Source organism: Narcine bancroftii, chromosome 1, assembly GCF_036971445.1.
Source record: "Narcine bancroftii isolate sNarBan1 chromosome 1, sNarBan1.hap1, whole genome shotgun sequence".
In the NCBI taxonomy this organism is placed as follows: Eukaryota; Metazoa; Chordata; class Chondrichthyes; order Torpediniformes; family Narcinidae; genus Narcine; species Narcine bancroftii.
In genome coordinates this window covers 337,960,271-337,983,006 of record NC_091469.1, presented here as the reverse complement: position 1 = coordinate 337,983,006, position 22,736 = coordinate 337,960,271, and the positions used below count along the sequence as shown (strand labels likewise).

Below are 22,736 nucleotides of genomic sequence, written 5' to 3'. Positions count from 1 at the left end.
TTCTTGGACAAATGCTATATCTATTTTTTCCTTTTTCAGTAAATTTAGTAGTTTCTTCCTTTTAATTTGGTTATGTATTCCATTAATATTTAGAGTCATATAGTTCAGCGTAGCCATTTTATATTTTGTTTATCTTCTCTTTCCGTTTTTCCATCATTACCTTTCCTCCTTTTCCATTTCTGTTTTCTTATTTTCAACTCTTTACCAGACAACATTCCTACAACATCCAACATTTTCCTTATTCTCCTATTTCTATCTTCTTTATCCCCAATCTCCCCTTCCCCTCCTGAGTTGTCCTTTATCCCTTGTCGGACAACCACATCTCCCCTCTCCATTTGGATTTGCGAATCCACTCGCAAGCGTCAACTGATTTTGCAGTGACCGCTCTTTTCCCCCACCCAGCCCCCCCCAGAAAAGATTTCACTTTTTATATGTCAGTTTAACAGATTATTGACGAAGAAACTAATTGGGTACACTTCAATGGTGATGGTAGCCCTTAAATCAACATTGTTTTATAACACAAGAGTTAAAGAAAATAGATAAGAAATGAAGGGAAAGAGAATTCTTCCCACTCACATTTACTCAAGGTTAAGCATGCCAATTAGCTGCCATCGCCATACAACAGCTTTTTTTCCAAAAATGTGTTGGTTGTATTTTTTAATGGCTAGAGATGATGAATATCCTTCAGATTTTACAGATTATTTTTTAGAGAATAATCATTAATTCTCAGCCTGTCAAATTAGCTTTTAATTACCACACATGGCAAAATTACAAACACAAGTGGTAGATCAGCCTCCTTACATTCCAATGTGCGAGCAGATTATTGCTTCCTCTTACCTGAATAAGAACCAAGATCAACTTTGAAACCTTCTCAGTGAAATTCACACTTGGCTTTGAAACTAGTTAGTAACTGTGTACAAACAGACCAGTTTCAAAATGATCGGTCTGGATTGGAAGAAAAAAATGCTTCACATTTTACAGTATTCCATACACTCGTCCCCTCCTTGAAAGGCAGAGCAGTGGTTAATTTCATGAAGAACTAGATGATGAATTGCAGCAATGAGCCAACATGCCTCAACAAGATCATTACTTTGCATAATTGTTTTCATTAGTTACAAATTTTCTAATTTTATTGAATAAAGTTCTAAGCAGCACCATTCGATTTTGTTGACTTATGCCCCCAGCAAACAGAATTTTTTTTTTTAATTACAAAATGTTGCACATACAGGAAAGCAAAACAATTCAATAAAATGCTGTCAACACATACATGTGTTTCTCAGCTCATCATAGTTCCATCTAACCAACTGAATTTTTACAACACTTTCTGTTTTAAAACACAGATTTGATATATTGGCATCACAGGGATAGTATTTTGAATCTCCAAGAGAGCAACATGTCCAGGCACAATCCAGTTGCGGTGATAAGCTCCACTAATCTTTGTATCTGCAGCAACTTTATGCAAAGTACCATAGGTAATTAAGCACGAGTTCCTATCTCAATCAAAACATCTGATAAAAAGGCAAATACGTGAAGGAGGGCATTGAAATCATTACTTCATCTCACAGTTTACTCCACATTCAGGTGAACTGAGCTTCCCAGTACAGAAGAGGAACACAAGGACTGCAAATGCTGGCATCTTGGGCAAATAAGGAATTGCTGGAGAAACTCAGAAGGTCAGACACATCTATAGGTAGAGATGGCCTGTCAATATTTTGAGTCTGGGTCCTTTATTGAGACTAAAAGAGGTGATATTACAAATATCAAGGGGAAAGAACCTGTGGGAGGAGCCCAGAGATGGTAGGACATTGAACGATGAGAGATTAAGAGACAGATGGAGGATGACCCTTTCAAGGGTTCAGGAAGATGGGGTGGAGTTAAAGAGAACAAAAATAATGTAAAATGTACAAGAAAAGATGAAAACAGTGAGACCTATGATGGGGGAATGCTGTTAAGTTCATGGCTGTCTAGGAAGAATATGGTGTGTTGTAACTAAGCGCAGTACAGTATGAAATAACTGTGTTGCAGAATTTAGCCCAATAGAACCCAATGTTCAAGGAATGAATCAACCTTTAATATCTTTCCAAAGCACTTAACAGATTATAGACAAGCAAGCTGTTTATGGAAGAACCCAATGAGTTTAGTTCAGTTCAACAATCTATTCCGTCTACCAATTCCACAAGTTGCATCTGATACCTGTGAAGTTGAAATTCCCATGTGAACTATAAGAGAGGCAAGAATGACAAGATAGTTAGCAACAGATATTAAATTATTCCTCATCATGGACTCTTGCATTCACCATCTCAATCTTACTTAACCTATCAGCAGTGCTTACATTTTTTTTTAATGGTTCTGGATTAGATAGGACTTCTGCACTGAAGCAGCACCATTGTGTTCAGCAAATGCATGCATATCCCCATGAGCAACATAACAACAGAAACACTAAATAATAAAAGCAATGGAAAAGCAGAAAGGTAAAGGAGTTCAACATTATGTCTGTAAGGGGTGGGGGGGGGGGGGGAAAGAAAAATAAACCAAACATCATTAATACATACATTTCAGCATTGGAAGACTGACTCCAGTCATGACGTACATGGCTGAATTAGCATTTTAATATTGTAAACACCTTTATGATATGCTGAGTTTTACTGATCTAAATGTTCTTCAGTGTTGTTTGTTACAGTAGTTACTAGAGCATCCTGATTGGTTGCACCACAGTCTGGAATGAAGGTGTCAATGCACAGGTTGAAAAGAAGGCTACACAGAGTTGGGAACTCTGCATACGCCATCATGGGCATCAATTTTCACTCCATCAAGGTCATCTACAAGAGTGTCTAGAAAGCAGCCTCTATACTCAAGGACCCTCATTACCCAGGTCCTGCCCTCTTCTCACAGCTACTATCAGGAAAGAGGTACAGGAGCCTGAAGATGAACATCCAGTGAATCATAAACAGCTTCTTCCCCTGTGCTATCAGATTTCTGAATGGACAAATAAACTACAGATGCTACTTCACTCTTCTTTTGCACTAATTTTTAAAAATTATAGCAATTTTGCATTTTTAAAACAGCAAATTTTAATCTATTCTGATTGCTAATTACAATAAATTTCTCCCATTCTTACTAAAACTGACAAACTTTGACAGTTAAACAATGCATCTGATTAAATGGCTTTGAAAATTACATAGAATCAGAATCTCAGCAAAATACTCCATTGGGGAAGAATTGTGGCAGAAGGAGAAATAAGGAGAAAAGCAATGAGAAACAAAAAGATTGGCCTAATGTATCACATTTAAATAAGAATTTAAACAAAATGCATCTCTTGCTATTTATAACAATGAAAGCATAATAAAAACTGGAGCTATTGAGAACAGCAGGCAACCTTAGAGTTAAAAATGTTTATGGATAGTTCCTGCTGTTGAAAAACCTCCCAGCCATGGAACAATCTTTAAATTATTAAGTTAAAACAAGTGCACAATCCATCTCTCTTGGAGAACAGAAAGACAGTCATTCAAGTGCTTTGACAACACTTCTTTGTATAGATTACCTGGAGGCAGTGTCTTTGTATTTATCAATCATTACAAGATCTTCGCTTTGAAAGTAGCTCCAAAATGGTTTAAATTCCATTCTCAAAAGGATCAAGAAACTTCCGAATGAAAATACAGTAAGCAATTATAGTGAGTGCTATTCTTTACAACATAATGATCGCTTTATTGTTAAAACATTCCAAAAAATAATTTCCTTATCATCTCTTGTCAGATTCCATTTGAAGGGAGGTTGATTGCATTGGTCATTTGCTGCATATCCATATTGGAATGTCAGAGAGCTGATAGTGAAGTGCCCCTCAGATCAAAAGGTCCTGATATGGTACAGGGGTATTTGAACAGTTCAGGAAATAAGCGCTACTTTGCAATGGGTGAATCAAAATTGTGAGAAGGGTGAATTGGATTGCAAAGTTATTTGAGTTGGATACTTTAACAATGAGCACATGATGTAGATTCTGAAACTTGCAGAATAAATGCAAGCAATGAAGGGAAAATCAGTCATAATGACCTGACAGAAAGAAGTCTCTTTGCAACCAAATCACTTATTTCTCTGCATTTTTAAAATAAATATTGAAACTGTAACTTTTGTTCATTTCTGATAGACTTGAAACAGGAATAGTATGATTATAATAAAGTGTCATAAAACCACAATCAAAATTTAAAGGATCAAATAAATTGCTGGTGGCCTCGGCAGGATCTCAATCTAATAAAAAAATCTTCTCCACTTGCTGTGTCTGGAAGGTTATGATGCTTATTTAATAACATTGAGCACTTAACCCCAGAAATATTGATGAACATTAAACCAATACACAGACTTTGGACTATTCAAGACTACAAGTACTTGAGAACTTCTCTTGACTGAACAAACAATTGACCAGGTGCACAGCCTTTATATCACTTAACGCAGTCATCTTTATTTTTTAAATCATGCCAATGTATTACCTGTCTTGAATTTGGAGGCATTATAAAATGCTGATATTCTGTTCTTTGATTCCAGAATGGATTTAATGGGAAAGTGCACTAGTGGGTATGGCTTTTATTACAGTTTACATTATAAAATTTGTCCTTCAAAATGAGAACCTTAAAAGATAATGGGATAATAAGTGATGAAAACACTCAGTGGTTAGTCAGGAGCTGTGTAGAGACTTACCAGTGATTTTCTCCAATACTGATTAAAAGGTTATCACTCTAAAATTATGACCGAAAATTGTAGAAACAGTCAGTCAGACAGCATTTGTGGAAGGAAAAGCAGAGTCAGTATTCCAGATGAACGACCTAAGAGGGGAAAGGAGTCACAGCACTCCACTGAAGGGTCCTACTGCTGTTAGTTCCATACAGGCTTTAAAATGGCCTGTTGAAGGAGCTGATGGTGGTTTATTTTAAAATCCTGCAACAGCAGGGTCTGAATCCAAGATGGGAGCGGTCATGAGTGACTGCAGACTTTGGGGAAGCAGAGAACTGGTGTAGGGCACCAGATAACTGGGACACCACCTGCATTTGAGAAGCAGAGCAGATGACCTATGGGGTAGTGACCTTGGGGAGGACCACTGAGGGGGGGGGGGGGGGAGCCTGAGGCAGAACACCACCAAGGCAGCAGATGGTTGGTGACTCAAGGCAAGGAACCCATGCAGGCTGTGGGCAACTGCAGTCGAGTGACTTGCACCCAGGTGCAGAGTGCTGGAAACTGGCTGAAGGGGTACTGGGTATCGGAGAAAAGATGCAAGAGGGTGCTGCTGGCATTCTGATTGCATCAGAGGATCAGATCAGCTAATGGCCTGGTACACAGCCAATGATCTGTTTAAAAAAAAACAGAAGAACTCAAGAGAGCCCGGGAGGACCATGCTCCGCTGACCATTGATGGCTTCACAATTGAAGTTGTCAAGAGTATCAAATTCCTTGGAGTGCACTTGGCAGAGAATCTTACCTGATCTCTTAACACTAGCTCCATAGCCAAGAAAGTCCAGCAGCATGGCAGAGAATCTCACCTGGTCCCTTAACACTAGCTCCATAGCTAAGAAAGTCCAGCAGCATCTCCACTTCCTGTGCAGGCTGAGGAAAGTTCCATCCTCACTACATACTACAGAGGATTTACTGAGTGCATCCTATGCAAATGCATCACCACCTGGTTTGGAAGCTGTACCGCAGCAGACCAGAAGACTCTGCAGAGGATATTGAAGTCAGTGGAAAAGATCGTTGGGGGCTCTCTTTCTACCATAAAGGACATCTACAACACTTGATGCAGTCAAAAGGCAATAAACATTGTGAAGGTCTCCACACAACCCTCACCTCAACAGTCCTTTCTTCTGCCATCTGGTAGGAGGTACCATAGCACTCTGGTTGTTACATTCAGATTGGGCAACAGTATTTCCCTCCCACCCAAGTCATCAGGAGTCCTGAATTCCCAGAACATTTGTGGATAATGTATCATGGACTTTTACTGTATAAGTCTTAATATTTTAATATTTCAATGTTTAACTTCCATTCTAACTTCTATTTATGTAAATATGCTCCATGGTCCTGGAGAAACACTGTCTCATCTTTACCATGCAAGCAATAAATAAAGGTGACAACTTGATCTGGAGCTCAGGTTGTTGAGGGCTTGAATTAAAATCTGTGGTTTGTGTGGCTGTCGGAGCTCTAGAAGTGATTTCATGGAGACTGACACTGTTGTTTGGGAGGGGTGCATAGGGAACTCTCTTTTGCTTCTCTTTCTCGAAGGGGTGGCAGGAAATTTCTGCTGATGGGAAATCTTTGTCTGCCTTATGGTCAACTAAAAGAAATTGTGAGCAATATCACATGTTGTATTTTATGACATGACAATACAAGAATCTGGAGTCTTCCACATAAGTATATTACTGGTATTTTAACATTCCCACTGACCATTCTTTCCTTTACTTTTTCCATGCTTTGGAGAGACAAATGCAAATGTGAAAAACAACTGTATTCAGCTTGTGGGGATTACCACCCAAATGGCATAATCACGTGTCTTCCAATTTCAGGACATCACACGCATCCATATAGCTTTCCCCTCCACCTCTCCCATCACCCTGCTCATCATTCTCCCCCCCCCCATCCCACCTCCCTCCTACTTCGATATACTGGCTTTCTTTCCTATTCTCTCTCAGCCCTGATGTAGGATCTCAACCAAAAATGTCTATATTATTTTTATATATATATTTATTTATTTGGTTTGGCTTCGCGTACGAAGATTTATGGAGGGGGTAAACGTCCACGTCAGCTGCAGGCTCGTTTGTGGCTGACAAGTCCAATGTGGGACAGGCAGACACGGTTGCAGCGGAAAATTGGTTGGTTGGGGTTGGGTGTTGGGTTTTTCCTCCTTTGTCTTTTGTCAGTGAGGTGGGCTCTGCGGTCTTCTTCAAAGGAGGTTGCTGCCCGCCAAACTGTGAGGCGCCAAGATGCACGGTTTGAGGCGATATCAGCCCATATTACAGGACAATGAAGGGGAAGACCTCTGCAGTTGAGGAAATACGTCGATGATCTAAAATTCTCTTTGTTCACTATCAGAGGTAAATAATTCCACAGAGAGTTCAGGAAAAATTCTTCACACAAAAATGGTGGCAAAAATAGGGAACTTGCTTCTGCAATAAGCTAATTAAAACAAAAAAAAGCACAAATACAGTGAACTGGAAGCAAGTCAATCATGCATGGAGAAGGAATAACTCTACATTAAGCATTAAAAAAATTGATAAACCAGCAAGACCGAAACACCATCTGAAAGTCAAACTGGGCCACAGAGGTTCTTAAGTTGAGTACCAGGAAGAGAGCAAATGATTAAAAAGGTCACTTTGAAGATAAAGGATTATACAATTTGATTTTTTTAAAAATCAAATCCCATAATGGACCACAAGCTCGATGAATAGGTGGTCTACGCAGAATCAGTTTATGAACCTATTAATTTTAACAAATGGAACCTAAAGCAGCCTCTCAAGTAATTGGAGCAAATATAATCAGTTTGTGGACTAAAACAAGCATCTTTCCTCTAAGCCACACCTACCGGGTTATTCTTTGAACCCATGCAAGTTTCAACTTCAAATACTGGGCTGCAAGGACATTATTAAAACAAGAGGGTTCATATGGAAATACTCAGCACTACGCTCAACTCCCTGAGGAAGGGTTGAGCCATGTGGCACCATACTTGAAATTATAATAAACTTATTATGCTTTGTCGAGCTAAATCCACCGGTTTCAATCCCTTACCCTACAGTAGCTGTCTTTGAAAATGGACCCAGGTTACCAGCTCTGAAATTTTACAGCATTGGTAGATTTCCAAAGGATGAAGTGCCTCGAAACTCTGTTTAGGCATTTGAGAAGAAAGTGAATTGATCCACATGCTGCATAGCTCCAATTGCAGTCATACATCAATCTGTCCTGTAATGGGGTCGATGTTTAAGGGGAGGAAAACCTCAACAGTACAGGTCTGGGAAATATATCCGCAGCCTTATCTTCAGACAGACAAAGAAGGTGAATGACAGCTGGCTGTTATCAGACTGCATATCCTCCTCTGATTATAAAAGGTTCAACTATCCCTTATTCACAAGGATTTCTAGCTCAGCCCTTGGGAATGAACAGGTCAAGGGAAAGTCCAGAAGCACAGATAGTTTATCCACATTTTTGTGGCTCAAGATTGGCTCAGTAGAAAGACTTGCATCACAAATTATTTTGTTGCTTTCATGCTGCATTTGAGTCAGGAACAAATAGCAGGTCTTTTAACATGTAGCACAAGACCTTTACTAGTACAAGGCCAATACCTTGAGGCTAATGAATTTCCCCACCTCGTGAGCTTACATCTAAAACAGCTGCCTATGTGTCACATTGCAACCCTAACCATAACACAGCATAAGCACCAATGAAATTTTAACTATGATGAGCCAGCTAAAAGCAAGTTTTTTTTTAAGCATCCGTATACCGGTATATCTCAAAGTGAAGACAGCTCCATCAAAATTAGTTATCTTAAAGCGTCAAAAATGTTGTTATGTTCCCCATATGTGCATTTTGGTCACATTACCTAAATACATCACGTTCAATGATAAATTGAAAATATTAAACAGTGATTGCTGACCCAGCAAATAAAATCAACATTCCAATATTACACATTCAATCGATAGAAGGCTATGTAATTAAGTAGCATTGTTTATTTTTGGCAAAACCTGGCTTAAATATTTCAATCACATTCTCATCACTGCAATGGGTCTCCGTTGCAGTGTGTTCAGGTTTTGAGGTAGATTTATCCTCAAAGTTTTCCTTGGAATAACTTTCCAGAGAACCCCGCATTCACAAGAAAGCAGAAGTACGCCTTTCCATTCACAGTGTTGGCCTCCGGGTACCAACCCATTGTCAGAGGATACAGTCCACAGAGGTAACACAATTGTCCGTAGGCCTCCCAGCTGTCATCCAAGCATTGCCGTGCCTCCAAAATAAATGGCAGAAAGGAGCTTTTGCTTTCCTTTTGCCCAGCACTTCTGTAGAACCATACAGCTCAGAAACAGACTTGAATTCCTCCAACTTGTGCCAACCACCAAGCACACATGCACGCTGAACTCATTTTAATCATTCCCAAAAACTCAACCCATTTCTATCACTCACCGACATATCAAAAAAATTCACCTACCCACCTCAAGGTCTTAAGAATTTGAAAGGAAACCTGAGCATCCAAAAGAAACATGCACTCACTGGAAGAATTTGCAAACTTCAGAGAAAGTCAGAAACGAAACAGGGCTGCTGGAGATGAGAGACAGCAGTTCTATCACTGATGTTCAAGTTAGTTAATTACAAAGAATAAGTATATAATGATATTAATGCATAATTTTTGGACAGGTCCCAAATAACTTTGGATATAAACACATCTGATCAAAAGCATACATTAAAAAAGAAATGCTGAATGAGTTTTAATCTGAAATTTTGATGGAATTTTTCTTAACAGATGCTCACTGCCCTCCACAACTTTCTAGTAATTTAATTCTATTTCAGATTTCCAAGATCTAGAATTTGATTTTCATTTTACTTAAGAGAAGAACTGAAGTCATAATCTGCACCCAGAAAAATGCTAAAATAGAGTTGGCCAAGCAAAATTCAAATGTCATTTTGACATCTTTATTTCTAGACTGTAAGCCTATTCCAACTCAAGACATTTTTCATAGTGGTTGATGAAGAGTTTTCACACCACAAGTCAACATTCTGAAGTAGGAGATTTGCACAATCCTCCAGCAGGTAAACTATGTATTTTGTACCTTGAACCTTTTGCAAAAAAAGTGCATGCATGGAAATGCATAATGAGACTAAATGGAATGGGGAAAAAAACATCAAAAAACTGTTCATGAACTCTTCACATTTATTGCTCAGGAATCAAAATCACATTCGTAACTGAGGTCAACATTTAAAAAAAATGGAGAATGAAGTTATTTGATCATTAGTTTTGTTATTTATTCAAACAAAAATCTTTTGAATCATGAAAGTGTAGTGGTACACCAGCAGCCTACTGCAGGGGGCAACCTCTGTACCTTCAGGAGTCTAAGGGGTCAGGACAACACCTGGCTGCCTGCCAATTATGTATGGTTCAAGCCCCACCTGGTCAGATGTCAATCACCCTCTGGGATACAAGCCTGGGCCGGCCTCCCAAGGTCTTACGCTGAGTTGCTGCAGCCACAGCCAGCCTGGCTCTGTGGAGGTTTTTGTGGATTAAAGCTTGTTGTTCAGTCTTTACCTTGTGTGTGTCTGATTCTGTCTAACAGCGCACCACAATTTAATCCACAAAATTTTCCCACGGCTGCCATGGAAAAACTCCTGTGTGCAGGGAGTCTCGAGGTCGACCCACGCCACCTGGAAGCCCAGACACACTTCGAGATCTGGCAGCAAGCGGTCGAGGCAATCATTGAGGCACACGAGGGCGACATCCTGGACTATGATCGGAAGAGGTTGGTCCTACTCCGGTCAAAGCTGGGTCCCTGAACCTTGCAGGTAACCAAAGGCTGCACAATGTACAAGAGTGCAATGGACACTCTCGAGAACTTGTACAAGCCCCCCATGAATGTGGTCTGTGCAAGGAACCTCCTCAACATCCAAGCCCAGCAACCCAGGGAGATGGCTGAATCTTACCTAGGACACCTGCAAAATTTGGCCCAACCATATCTGGCTGAACCATGGGTAGGTGTAGAGGAGGTTGTGAGGCTGATCCAGGATGCCTTTGTCCGAGGGCTACACTCGAGGGCCATCCGGCAGAAGCTGCTGGAAGGTAGTATCTACGCCCTAACCAGGACTGTGGAAGTGGTCCAAAACCTGGAAGCAGCAGCCCTGCATGTCGAAGCCTTCAATTCCATTTTTTCCCAGGCTCCCTCATGGCCCTCTCACACTGCAACTGCAGCCCCAGGCCGAACTGGGGAGGAGAACATCGCTGTGGCATGTGTCCTGCACCCCTGTAAGTATTGTGGGTCCTGGTGCGGCTCAGATCAACGATCACGCCAAAACTTCCCAGCTAGGAACCTGTATTTCCCAATGCGTCAAGAAAGGCCACTTTGCAAGTGTGCCTTTCTAAACCTGCCGGCAGCTCAGCGGCCTTGTACGACATCCCTATCTCCCCCGTGGACCCCACCCCCCCATGTGCGCGTGTCGAATGGCATCATTGTCCCCGCGATGACTTCCTTCTTCCCCGACTTCAACCGCGCAACATCCAGCCCCAGCAGCAACTGTCGCAGCATGTGCCCCGAGCATCTGCACCAGCCCTTGCCGCTCACTGAGAACTACAGTGACAGCACCCTCCGGCGGATGTAATGACATCACTTCCCCTGGAGCAGCGGACACGGCTGGGGAAGGAGGCCAGCCACGTAGTGACTCCCCACGTGCCACTGCCATCTTGGGCCAGGCAGCACCCGACCCGGAGGGCCCCTGATGATGTTGAGAACGACGTCGTGAACACAGGCCACCCTATCGACACTCCCCATCCCTCCGGATAGCGATGACTCCATCTCCAAGATGGTCCTGGCCACCACCACGCTGACTAGGGACATTCCCCACGATCTCAGGCGCTCGATGATGGATGTGGGAATCAACGGGCAGGTAACAAAGTGCCTGTTGGACAGTGACAGCACCTAGAGTTTCATTCACCCAAGTGTGGCCCACTCCCTAAGGTTAAAGATCCACCCCACCACCTACTCAATCACCCTCGCCACCAAGGATAAGACTGTTGGTACCCTCGGGCACTGCTCGGTTGATATAACAGTGGGAGGGGAGACTTACACAGAATTCAGGTTCCTGGTCATGTCCAAACTCTGTGCACCACTCCTCCTGGGCCTGGATTTCCAGTGCCACCTGCAGAGTGTCACCCTTGCCTTTGGTGGGGCTTCATCCTCCACTCACATTGCACAGCATGCCAACCTACCAGACCCAGCCAATCTGCGGCCTCTCCACACCGCGCATCATCCCACCGGCGCTCTTTCCACATCTTGCATTAGGCTGCAAGCCGATCGCCACCAGAAGTAGGCGCTATTGCGCTGCAGACAGGGACTTCATCAAGGCAGAGGTATGTCGACTCCTGGCGGAAGGCATTAGAGCCCAGTAACAGCCCTTGGAGAGCTTAAATCCTGGTGGTCAAAGGGGGAAGTAAGCAGACGAAGGTCGTGGATTACAGGCAGACCATTAATCAGTACACCCAACTGGATGCCTAGCCCCTGCTGAGGATCGCCGACAAGGTCAATGAAATTGCACGCTACCGGGTTTTCTCTTTTTTTTTTTAAATTTTTTATTTTTCACACCATAAATCACATTAGCCATGATATACACTATTTCTTTTTCACACATATACAGTGACTTTTTCTCCCCCCCCCCTCCTCATCCATTTTAGGTATACAATCTAGGTTGCATTAAGCCAGTCAGACAAAGTTGTCATTCAACAAAAATACACCAGAAATTCTACTGAGTCCATTCTTTTCTTTCCTTCTCCTTCCATCAACTTAGGTAATGTTTGTCCCCGGTAGGTTTTCGCTATTGTATTTAATGTAAGGCTCCTATACTTGTTCGAATATTTCAATATTATTTCTTAACCTATATGTTATTTTTTCTAATGGAATACATTTATTCATTTAAATTTAGTAGTTTCTTCCTTTTAATTTGGTTATGTATTCCCTTACTATTTAAAGTCATATAGTTCAGCGTAGCCCTTTTATATTTTGTTTATCTTCTCTTTCCGTTTTTCCATCATTACCTTTCCTCCTTTTCCATTTCTGTTTTCTTATTTTCAACTCTTTATAAGACAACATTCCTACAACATCCAACATTTTCCTTATTCTCCTATTTCTATCTTATTTATCCCCAATCTCCCCTTCCCCTCCTGAGTTGTCCTTTATCCCTTGTCGGACAACCACATCTCCCCTCTCCATTTGGATTTGCGAATCCACTCGCAAGCGTCAACTGATTTTGCAGTGACCGCTATTTCCCCCCACCCCGCCCCCCCCAGAAAAGATTTCACTTTTCATATGTCACAAAGGTCACTCTTTTAATTCCCTCCTTATTCTCTCTATTCCATTACCTTCCCTTATTAATTCTTGTCTATACTATCTATATTTTCCTCTAAGTACAGATACATTCACGTATGCACATTATCTCTATTCACTCTTATACCTCTTTACCCGCATACATATCAATCGTGATCATTTTAGCTCTCATTACCCGTCTTCCTCCCTCAGTCTATTTTTGTAATTGTTCTGCAAATTTTCGTGCTTCTTCTGGATCCGAGAATAGTCTGTTTTGTTGTCCTGGAATAAATATTTTCAATACCGCTGGATGCTTTAGTATAAATTTATACCCTTTCTTCCATAAAATCGCCTTTGCTGTATTGAACTCTTTTCTCTTCTTTAGGAGTTCAAAACTTATATCTGGATAAATGAAGATTTTTTGCCCTTTATACTCCAGTGGTTTGTTGCCCTCTCTTACTTTTTCCATTGTCTTCTCCAGTACCTTTTCTCTTGTAGTATATCTTAGGAATTTTACTACAATAGATCTTGGTTTTTGTTGTGGTTGTGGTTTAGAGGCCAATACTCTATGTGCCCTTTCTATTTCCATTTCTTGCTGTAGTTCTGGACATCCTAGGGTCTTAGGGATCCACTCTTTTATAAACTCCCTCATATTCTTGCCTTCTTCATCTTCCTTAAGGCCCACTATCTTTATGTTATTTCTTCTGTTATGGTTTTCCATTGTATCTATTTTTTGAGCTAGTAGTTCTTGTGTCTCTTTAGTTTTTTTACTAGATTCCTCCAATTTCTTTTTTAAGTCTTCTACCTCCATTTCTGCTGCTACTGCCCGCTCTTCCATCTTGTCCTTTTTCTTTCCCATTTCTGTTAAGGTCATCTCTATTTTATTCATTTTCTCTTCTGTGTTGTTTATTCTTTTTCTTAAATCCTTAAATTCCTGTGTTTGCCATTCTTTAAATGACTCCATGTATCCTTTAATAAGAGAAAGTATATCCTTTATCTTGCCTTTCTTTTCTTCTTCTTTTTCACTGTACTCTTCCTCTTCTTCTTCCTCTGGGTTGGCCATTTGTTGTTTCTTTGGTGCCCTTTCCTCCTCTTCTTTCTTGTTTCTATTGTCTTCTGTGGTCTCTTCTTGCTGCAGGTGTTCTGCAGCTGTCGTTGCCGGCTGTGGAGATCGACTCCCCAGCTGGTCCCCCCTCACGTCGGTGTGTTTTTTTTTCATTCGCATCGCGCATGCGCGGTTGCGCACTTTTACTCGGCTCAGCGAGCCATTTTTGTAGTCCATTATTTACCGACCTGAGGGAGCGGGTTTCTCTCTCCGCAGCGGGCCTCTTCAGACAGGTAAGGCCTTCACCTTTTTTCCTCCTTTGTCTTCTCTTCCTCTCTTCTTACCGTTGCTTTCGATTTTTCTTTTTTTGTCGCCATCTTCTTTCCACCTTTATACTCACTTTTCTGTAACTTTTATTTCTGTGCCTTTGTGTTTTCCTTTGTTTTTCCCGACTTTTCTGGAGAGGGCTCGCTACCGGGTTTTCTCCACGATTGACTGAAGTCTGCGTTTCACGAAATCCTTATCCACCTGAAGGACAAGCCCTACACCACCTTTGAGGCAGACTGGCATCTGTACCAGTTCCGCCGGGTTCCTTTTGGGGTCACGAATGGTGTCTCAGTCTTCCAGCGGGAGATGGATCGCATGGTAGACCAGCATAAGCTAAAGGCGACGTTCCCATATCTGAATAACATCACTATCTGCGGCCGTGACCAGCAGGACTACGATGCTAACCTGGAAAAATTCCTCCAGACGGCCGCGGAGCTGAACCTCACTTACAACAAGGAGAGGTGTGTGTTTAGCACCACCCGCCTCATCATCCTGGAGTACATCATGGCCCATGGAGTCATCGGCCCAGATCTGGAAAGGATGCGCCCATTAATGGAGTTACCTCTTCCCCCCCCCCCCCCCCCCAACCATGCTAAAGGCCCTCTGCAAGTGCTTGGGCCTGTTCTCTTATTACGCGCCCTATCACCTTCTTTTCCAGGACCCTCCACTGCTCCGAGCTAGGGCACTCCACCATTGAAAAGGAGGCCCAGGCGATTGTGGAAGTGGTCTGCCACTGGCACCACTACCTGGCCAGCAGGAGATTCACGGTTCTCATGGACCAGTGAGCCGTGGCATTCATGTTTAACACTTCCCACAAGAGCAAGATAAGGAATGACAAGATCCTGCACTGGAGAGACGAGCTGGCAACCTACGACAGATTGCAGGCATTGCATGAGTCCCTCTGAAATCTGGGTGTCACCCAGCTGTACCATTTTGTTAAGTCCCGAAATCTGCCGTACACCATCAGGGATATCAGGGACATGAGAGGCCTGGTCCGTACACCTCCATGGCCAGCGTCATCAGGGCCCTGGGGCAGATCTTCACCATGTTTGGCTAGCCGCCTTCATCCACAGTGACCGGGGGTCTAGTTTCATGAGCGACGAGCTGCACAAGTACCTGTAGCGAGGGGTATCGCGACCAGTCGCATGACAATCTATAACCCAAGAGGCAACAGGCAAGTTGAACAAGAGAATGGGGTAGTCTGGAAGGAACTCTTCCTGGCTCTCAGGTCAAAAGGGTGGGCCGTTGAATTCTGCCCGAGGAGCTCCATGCCATTCGGTCACTGCTGTGCATGGCTACCAACGAGATCCCTCACAAACGTCTGTTCTCATTCCCCAGGAGGTCAACGACTGGAATGTCATTCCCAGCAGGGCTCACCTCCCCGGGACCGGTGCTTCTGCGTAAGCATGTAAGGACACACAAGGCCGAAGCCCTGGTAGAGCAAGTTCTCCTCCTTCATGCAAATCATAACTACGCTTACATTAGGTTCGGCAGTGGCCGGGAGGACATTGTCTCAACCAGGGACTTGGCACCAGCAGGAGCACCCACCACACCACGCCACCCTCCAATCCAGGAGGACGTTGACCGGGCATACACCCCCGTCCCCATGCAGCTATGGGGCCCACTTCAGCCTTAGGAGACAAACCCCCCCCCCCACCCATCCAATACGACCCACATACATCTACCCCGGCCCCCCTGGCCACCCCTCCACGCGACACCACACACACCCCTGCCGCCAGCCGCCTCACTTCCCCTCTGACCAGTATGAATTGTCTCAACCTGTAAATGTTGTGTGTACATAGTTGGTGTGATTCCTTGTAACTGCCCCCCCCCCCCCCCACGGGAACAATTTTAAAGAAGAGGGTAAATGTGGTTGTACACCACCAGCCTACTGCAGGGGGCAACCTCTGTACCTGCAGGAGTGTAAGGGGACAGGACAACACCTGGCCGCCTTCCAATCAGTTGGCCTGAATGTATCAAGCCCCACCCGGTCGGGTGTCAGTCACCCTCTGGGATATAAGCCTTTTGCTGGCCTCCCGAGGCCTCTCACTGAGTTGCTGCAGCCACAGCCAGCCTGGCTCTGTGGAGGTTTTTGTGGATTAAAGCCTGTTGTTCAGTCTTTACCTTGTGTGTGTCTGATTCTGTCTAACAACACACCACAGAAAGCTCAATTCTTAATCCAAATAAATTGAAAATTATATAAACATTTGAACATTGAGATATTTATTGTTGATCAAATTTTGTTTATTATAAATGACATCAGTCATAAATCGACTATTAAAAGCATGACTTGAAGCAAACACTAAAGCAAGAATTTGAAGCTTGGCGCCATCCAAGGATGGAAACAGTGATGAAAAATAATGACCCATCAATCAAGGTCTTGGAGGGAGAAAGTTCTGCATAGTCCCAATGCTTCAGCAATTGTTACATAGTTTTGTTAGGGACCTGTGCCCCAAGACCATGAAACCCTTCAATCAGACCAAATTAAATATAATTCAATCAAAATATGAAAAATTGTGATATAAAATAAAGGAAGATGAACAATTTATTCATCTGCAAATTGGTTTATTTGACATTCAGGAAAGGATTAACACAGTTGACTTGATGCTTCACGATTTACAACAAAAATGGCTACATGGACCTCAACACCAGGCAAAAAGCCAGTATTGTGCCAGTCATTCTGTTGATCTTGGATATCTCAAAAGATCAGCCAGAGTATCTGCCTGCCTCATCAAATAAAAATGCTGAAGCTTCTGCATTCTCATTGCTCAATAGTAGGACACCATGCCTGTTTCTTGATCAAAATACAATTTGAAACTTCAATTGGGCATGAAGTTAAATGTTCTCTTCCCAATTAGTTGGGTTTTGGTTAGCATTAGACATTTTTAACATTGATTTGATTTTTTTCTCCCCCAATCCATTTCAGTCCTCTTCCCTCCCTCCCTCCCACCTGACCATCATAGCGTCTATCCCCTCTTAATAAACTACGTGGCAGGGTGAAAAGAAAGTTGGCAAGGTAGAAACTTCTGGTCATAATGCCCAAACCCAATGCTCATCATCTCCAGTGCCAGTAACTATTTAAGTACATTACTTACACACCTCAGAACTGTGAGCATATTCAAGAAAGCAACGTCTCTCTGACCGGCTCTCTCTCTCTCTCTCACAGCAGGCAGTCCTTGTATGCATTTTCAAGACTCTGTATAGCACTCTAAACTTGAATATTTTCTCTGATTTGGTGTCATGTTGAGTGCTTCAAATATTCTAAGCCTTTAAAAGATTCAAAGGCAGAGTAATTCAGAGAGCAAGGTTATACATTTTCATCTCCCAGTGCACAAATTATGCCCAGGAAGTGTTGAAAATTTAGGGGACCATATTCCCTCCAGTCTCCCAATTTTCCATCCATTATAATTACTTTCTGTAACTAATGTTACCAAATGCTAATCTATTTCTTTCTTTGGCTTGGCTTCGCGGACGAAGATTTATGGAGGGGGTAAAAAGTCCACGTCAGCTGCAGGCTCGTTTGTGGCTGACCAGTCCGATGCGGGACAGGCAGACACGATTGCAGCGGTTGCAAGGGAAAATTGGTTGGTTGGGGTTGGGTGTTGGGTTTTTCCTCCTTTGCCTTTTGTCAGTGAGGTGGGCTCTGCGGTCTTCTTCAAAGGAGGCTGCTGCCCGCCAAACTGTGAGGCGCCAAGATGCACGGTTTGAGGCGTTATCAGCCCACTGGCGGTGGTCAATGTGGCAGGCACCAAGAGATTTCTTTAGGCAGTCCTTGTACCTTTTCTTTGGTGCACCTCTGTCACGGTGGCCAGTGGAGAGCTCGCCATATAATACGATCTTGGGAAGGCGATGGTCCTCCATTCTGGAGACGTGACCCATCCAGCGCAGCTGGATCTTCAGCAGCGTGGACTCGATGCTGTCGACCTCTGCCATCTCGAGTACCTCGACGTTAGGGGTGTGAGCGCTCCAATGGATGTTGAGGATGGAGCGGAGACAACGCTGGTGGAAGCGTTCTAGGAGCCGTAGGTGGTGCCGGTAGAGGATCCATGATTCGGAGCCGAACAGGAGTGTGGGTATGACAACGGCTCTGTATACGCTTATCTTTGTGAGGTTTTTCAGTTGGTTGTTTTTCCAGACTCTTTTGTGTAGTCTTCCAAAGGCGCTATTTGCCTTGGCGAGTCTGTTGTCTATCTCATTGTCGATCCTTGCATCCGATGAAATGGTGCAGCCGAGATAGGTAAACTGGTTGACCGTTTTGAGTTTTGTGTGCCCGATGGAGATGTGGGGGGGCTGGTAGTCATGGTGGGGAGCTGGCTGATGGAGGACCTCAGTTTTCTTCAGGCTGACTTCCAGGCCAAACATTTTGGCAGTTTCCGCAAAGCAGGACGTCAAGCGCTGAAGAGCTGGCTCTGAATGGGCAACTAAAGTGGCATCATCTGCAAAGAGTAGTTCACGGACAAGTTTCTCTTGTGTCTTGGTGTGAGCTTGCAGGCGCCTCAGATTGAAGAGACTGCCATCCGTGCGGTACCGGATGTAAACAGCGTCTTCATTGTTGGGGTCTTTCATGGCTTGGTTCAGCATCATGCTGAAGAAGATTGAAAAGAGGGTTGGTGCGAGAACACAGCCTTGCTTCACGCCATTGTTAATGGAGAAGGGTTCAGAGAGCTCATTGCTGTATCTGACCCGACCTTGTTGGTTTTCGTGCAGTTGGATAATCATGTTGAGGAACTTTGGGGGACATCCGATGCGCTCTAGTATTTGCCAAAGCCCTTTCCTGCTCACGGTGTCGAAGGCTTTGGTGAGGTCAACAAAGGTGATGTAGAGTCCTTTGTTTTGTTCTCTACACTTTTCTTGGAGCTGTCTGAGGGCAAAGACCATGTCAGTGGTTCCTCTGTTAGCGCGAAAGCCGCACAGTGATTCTGGGAGAATATTCTCAGCGACACTAGGTATTATTCTATTTAGTAGAATCCTAGCGAAGATTTTGCCTGCAATGGAGAGCAACGTGATTCCCCTGTAGTTTGAGCAGTCTGATTTCTCGCCTTTGTTTTTGTACAGGGTGATGATGGTGGCATCACGAAGATCCTGAGGCAGTTTACCTTGGTCCCAACAAAGCTTGTGTGTGTGCTAATCTATTTATGCCTTCACAAAACCATAAACAGAAGACTGAAAAATAGACAGTAGACAGTGAATTCCCACCCGGGCTAGTTACAGTCACAAACAAATTAAAATTGGTGAAAAGCCAAAGAAAAATTAACACATATTGCCAAGAACTGCACTTGCATTGCTACTGGTCCCAAGAGGGAAAATAAATTCAATCTGGCAATTTTAAAAATGGATATATAGACACACACATAGTATGAATGTATGGGTCTCTTTCCATGAGCAACATGATCAATAAATCACATCTGTTACATCTGTATTATTTCTGGTATTTTTTCAAAATACATGTGTAAAGAACAAAGGATTTGCAATTCCATAGACACAAGCAGCTGCTACAGCATAAATGAGGCACAACGTCCCACACTGACTTCCTCCTGTAATGCTTCACAGTGGGCTATTTCAAACAATCAAAGCAATCTCAAAAATCCTGAATAGGGCAATGCTGGTTGCCATTATCCCTCCCCAATGGCTCAACCTCTGCCATTTCTGTTAAGTCATTTACTGCATGTTAAACAGTCACCTTTCTGATCCCTAGTACCCAATTCTTCCAGGAGGTGTAGGTTTGCATCTGGTTCTTCAAAGCAAACCTAAAGGCAAAGGCCGTTCAAGAACAATGGCTTGCATTTAAGAGGGTTGATATTGATGTTGTGTGAAGTGAAAGCAGGAAGGGTTTTGATCATACAATGTCTTTCCAACCAATCATTTCTGCCAGACATCAGAAGCTGTACAATAATCCAAGGTGCCCCCTCACATTTTACCAGCATAGGCTTAAAAGCAGCAGCCGTCATCCTCAAATCCTCCAGGTACTTGCAAAAAGATTTTTTTTAAAGTCAAATGTCGTTGAACTAGACTGCTAACTACATCCACATGTTCCCACTTGAATGCTGGAGTGATTTTCCATTCAAAATTCATTATTTTTGATGTGCAATGTGTAAAGTATTGCTGGTGGCTTGATTCAAAACCTTCAGCGCAACACTATAGACAACTGAGAAATATAATGCAGATGCATTTAAGTTTCTAATGTATGCTTTATTTTGGGCCAACATTTGAATTTTAAACTGTTGTTTTAGGATTATCTCAGAAACCTTATCAGAAGAGAACATTTAATTCTTTTGTGAGAGAAATTTACATACATTTTATAGTCCTTTTCACCATTCCATAAACATACAAACTATCTGCCTATCAAGCAGATTACTATGTTCAATTTCTGCCAGAAGCCAGCTGTACTGAAAAGCACTCATCTTTCCTAACCCAGATCCAGTAAATTTGATGCAGCCATCTCAAACTTCAACAGCATATTTACTTCTCAAATACGTTGTTTACTTTCTCCCAGTGACTGCATCTCCTCCCTGCCCACTCTCTGTAGAAGTATTCAGTTTATCCTTCTGCAGAAAGCCAAAACTTTCCATTGATCATTCACCCCACCCACTTCCCTGAATAATTCCTGTACAGATATTTCCACAGAACAATTGTGAACTTTTCAGTTTCCTTTTCTCCAAGACCTCTCAAACTACAATCCTGATAACATAACATTCAGGATTAATGGTTATTAGTATCAATACAAGGTTTAACCATTCAATATTTATCCCCAGCTACTAAATAATCGAATTTTACCCACTTCTAATGTCCATTGGTGAAGCAAAACCATTAGTAGGAAGGCTCAGTTATTAAAATCCCCAAGACCTTCAGGCCAAAAAAAATGCAATGGCTTATTTTACTTGGTTCACAAAAGCAGATTATGTAGCTTTTAACCTTCTAATGGAATCCTTTCTTTTATTTGATGGAGGAAGAACAGCTACACTTTCATCTGCCAAAACAATTCTTTATTACATTAGATTAATAATTTCTAACAGGTGCATCTTGCTCAGAGCAATGACACACAATTCTGCTGATCAAATATCGCGATGAATCTGACTGACAGAATTAGAAGTTATAGCCTGAAGGTACAGTAGTAAAAGTGATGCTCTAACTACAACCTGATCTTTGTAATTCCTTTGGACTGTGTATGGCTGTCACTTGTTCTGGTGGAAACCTGCAATTCCCTTTCACAAGCTGGATCATGACGTTTGGCAATGTTGAGGGGGGGGAAGGCAGACATTTATAACGTGAAACCTTGAGGTTTCATGACCCACCTGGACAGTGATTATACATTACTTACCACTTGTCCAGTGATGGAAGATAGCTCTAGAAAGCAGATAATATTTCTACCTTTTTGAATGAAGAATTAAATAAAGGGTTGAGAAAGAGGCATATGTAGTTTCAAACTTGCCTCAGTTCTTTCTGGCTATGAGCGACTTCAATGTATAAAATTCATCTCATGCTTTACTCAGCACCTCAAGTCACCTCATAAGAACAATTCATGGGGGCCTTTCTTGAACCTATCTGGTGGAATGCCTCAACACCAGTGCTCACAAACAAGCAGTGAGAGGAGTCAATCCTAATCAGATCCTTACTGTATAACTCAAACATCACCCATAACGCATTGTCCCGGAAATGGAGTGAAGACGGTCGTCTACCTCTTTGCAAAATACAGATGACAAGAGGGTGTGGAGAAAGATGCAAGAGGCCTTGTCACTGTTCATCCCCCCTCTAGCCTCTTTAACACTTGCATGTGATCCCAGGAATTAACCACCAATCAGCCTTTAAAATGCCCAGTGTGAAAGCAAAATCAGCTCCACGCCAGCATCAGATGACATCATCTCATGCCTGGGATTGACAGTCTTAGTCCCTAGTACAATCTCCGGCATCTGCAGGTGCTGGCGTTGCAATCAGGCAAGTGTGAAAGGGGTAATTGGATTGAAATCAACTGCATTTATACCGTAAGCGCAGGAAGATTAAGATGGAGGTATAAACTCTGCCATAGGAAAGTTGCCGGGGGGGGGAGGGGGGAGGAGAGAATCAATAGCAATAAACAGCAATAGTAGACATTTTTAAAACAGTTTGGGAAAGTTTGTAGTGCTATAGCGCAGAATTTATAAAGACTGTAGGGGGAGAAAAGCAATGGCAGACCTGACTTCCCAGAATGCCGTGCAACAGAGAAACGTCTGCGAATGCTCCATGCATGTAGCCAGGCATACAGCCCTTTCTCTGTTGCATGGAATTCTGGGAGGGAAGGTCCACCATTATTTTTCCCACCCCCCCAATAGTATTTATAAATTGTACGCAATTGTGCTACCAACTTTC

The 22,736-nt window shown here is 42.8% G+C and overlaps 1 protein-coding gene across 8 annotated transcripts in view; it reads right to left on the bottom strand.

Moving 5' to 3' along the window:
• The window catches only part of fhod3b (formin homology 2 domain containing 3b), a 669,782-nt gene that overhangs the window by 572,790 nt on the left and 74,256 nt on the right, over window positions 1-22,736 (bottom strand). The gene's annotated exons all lie outside the window — the stretch shown is intronic.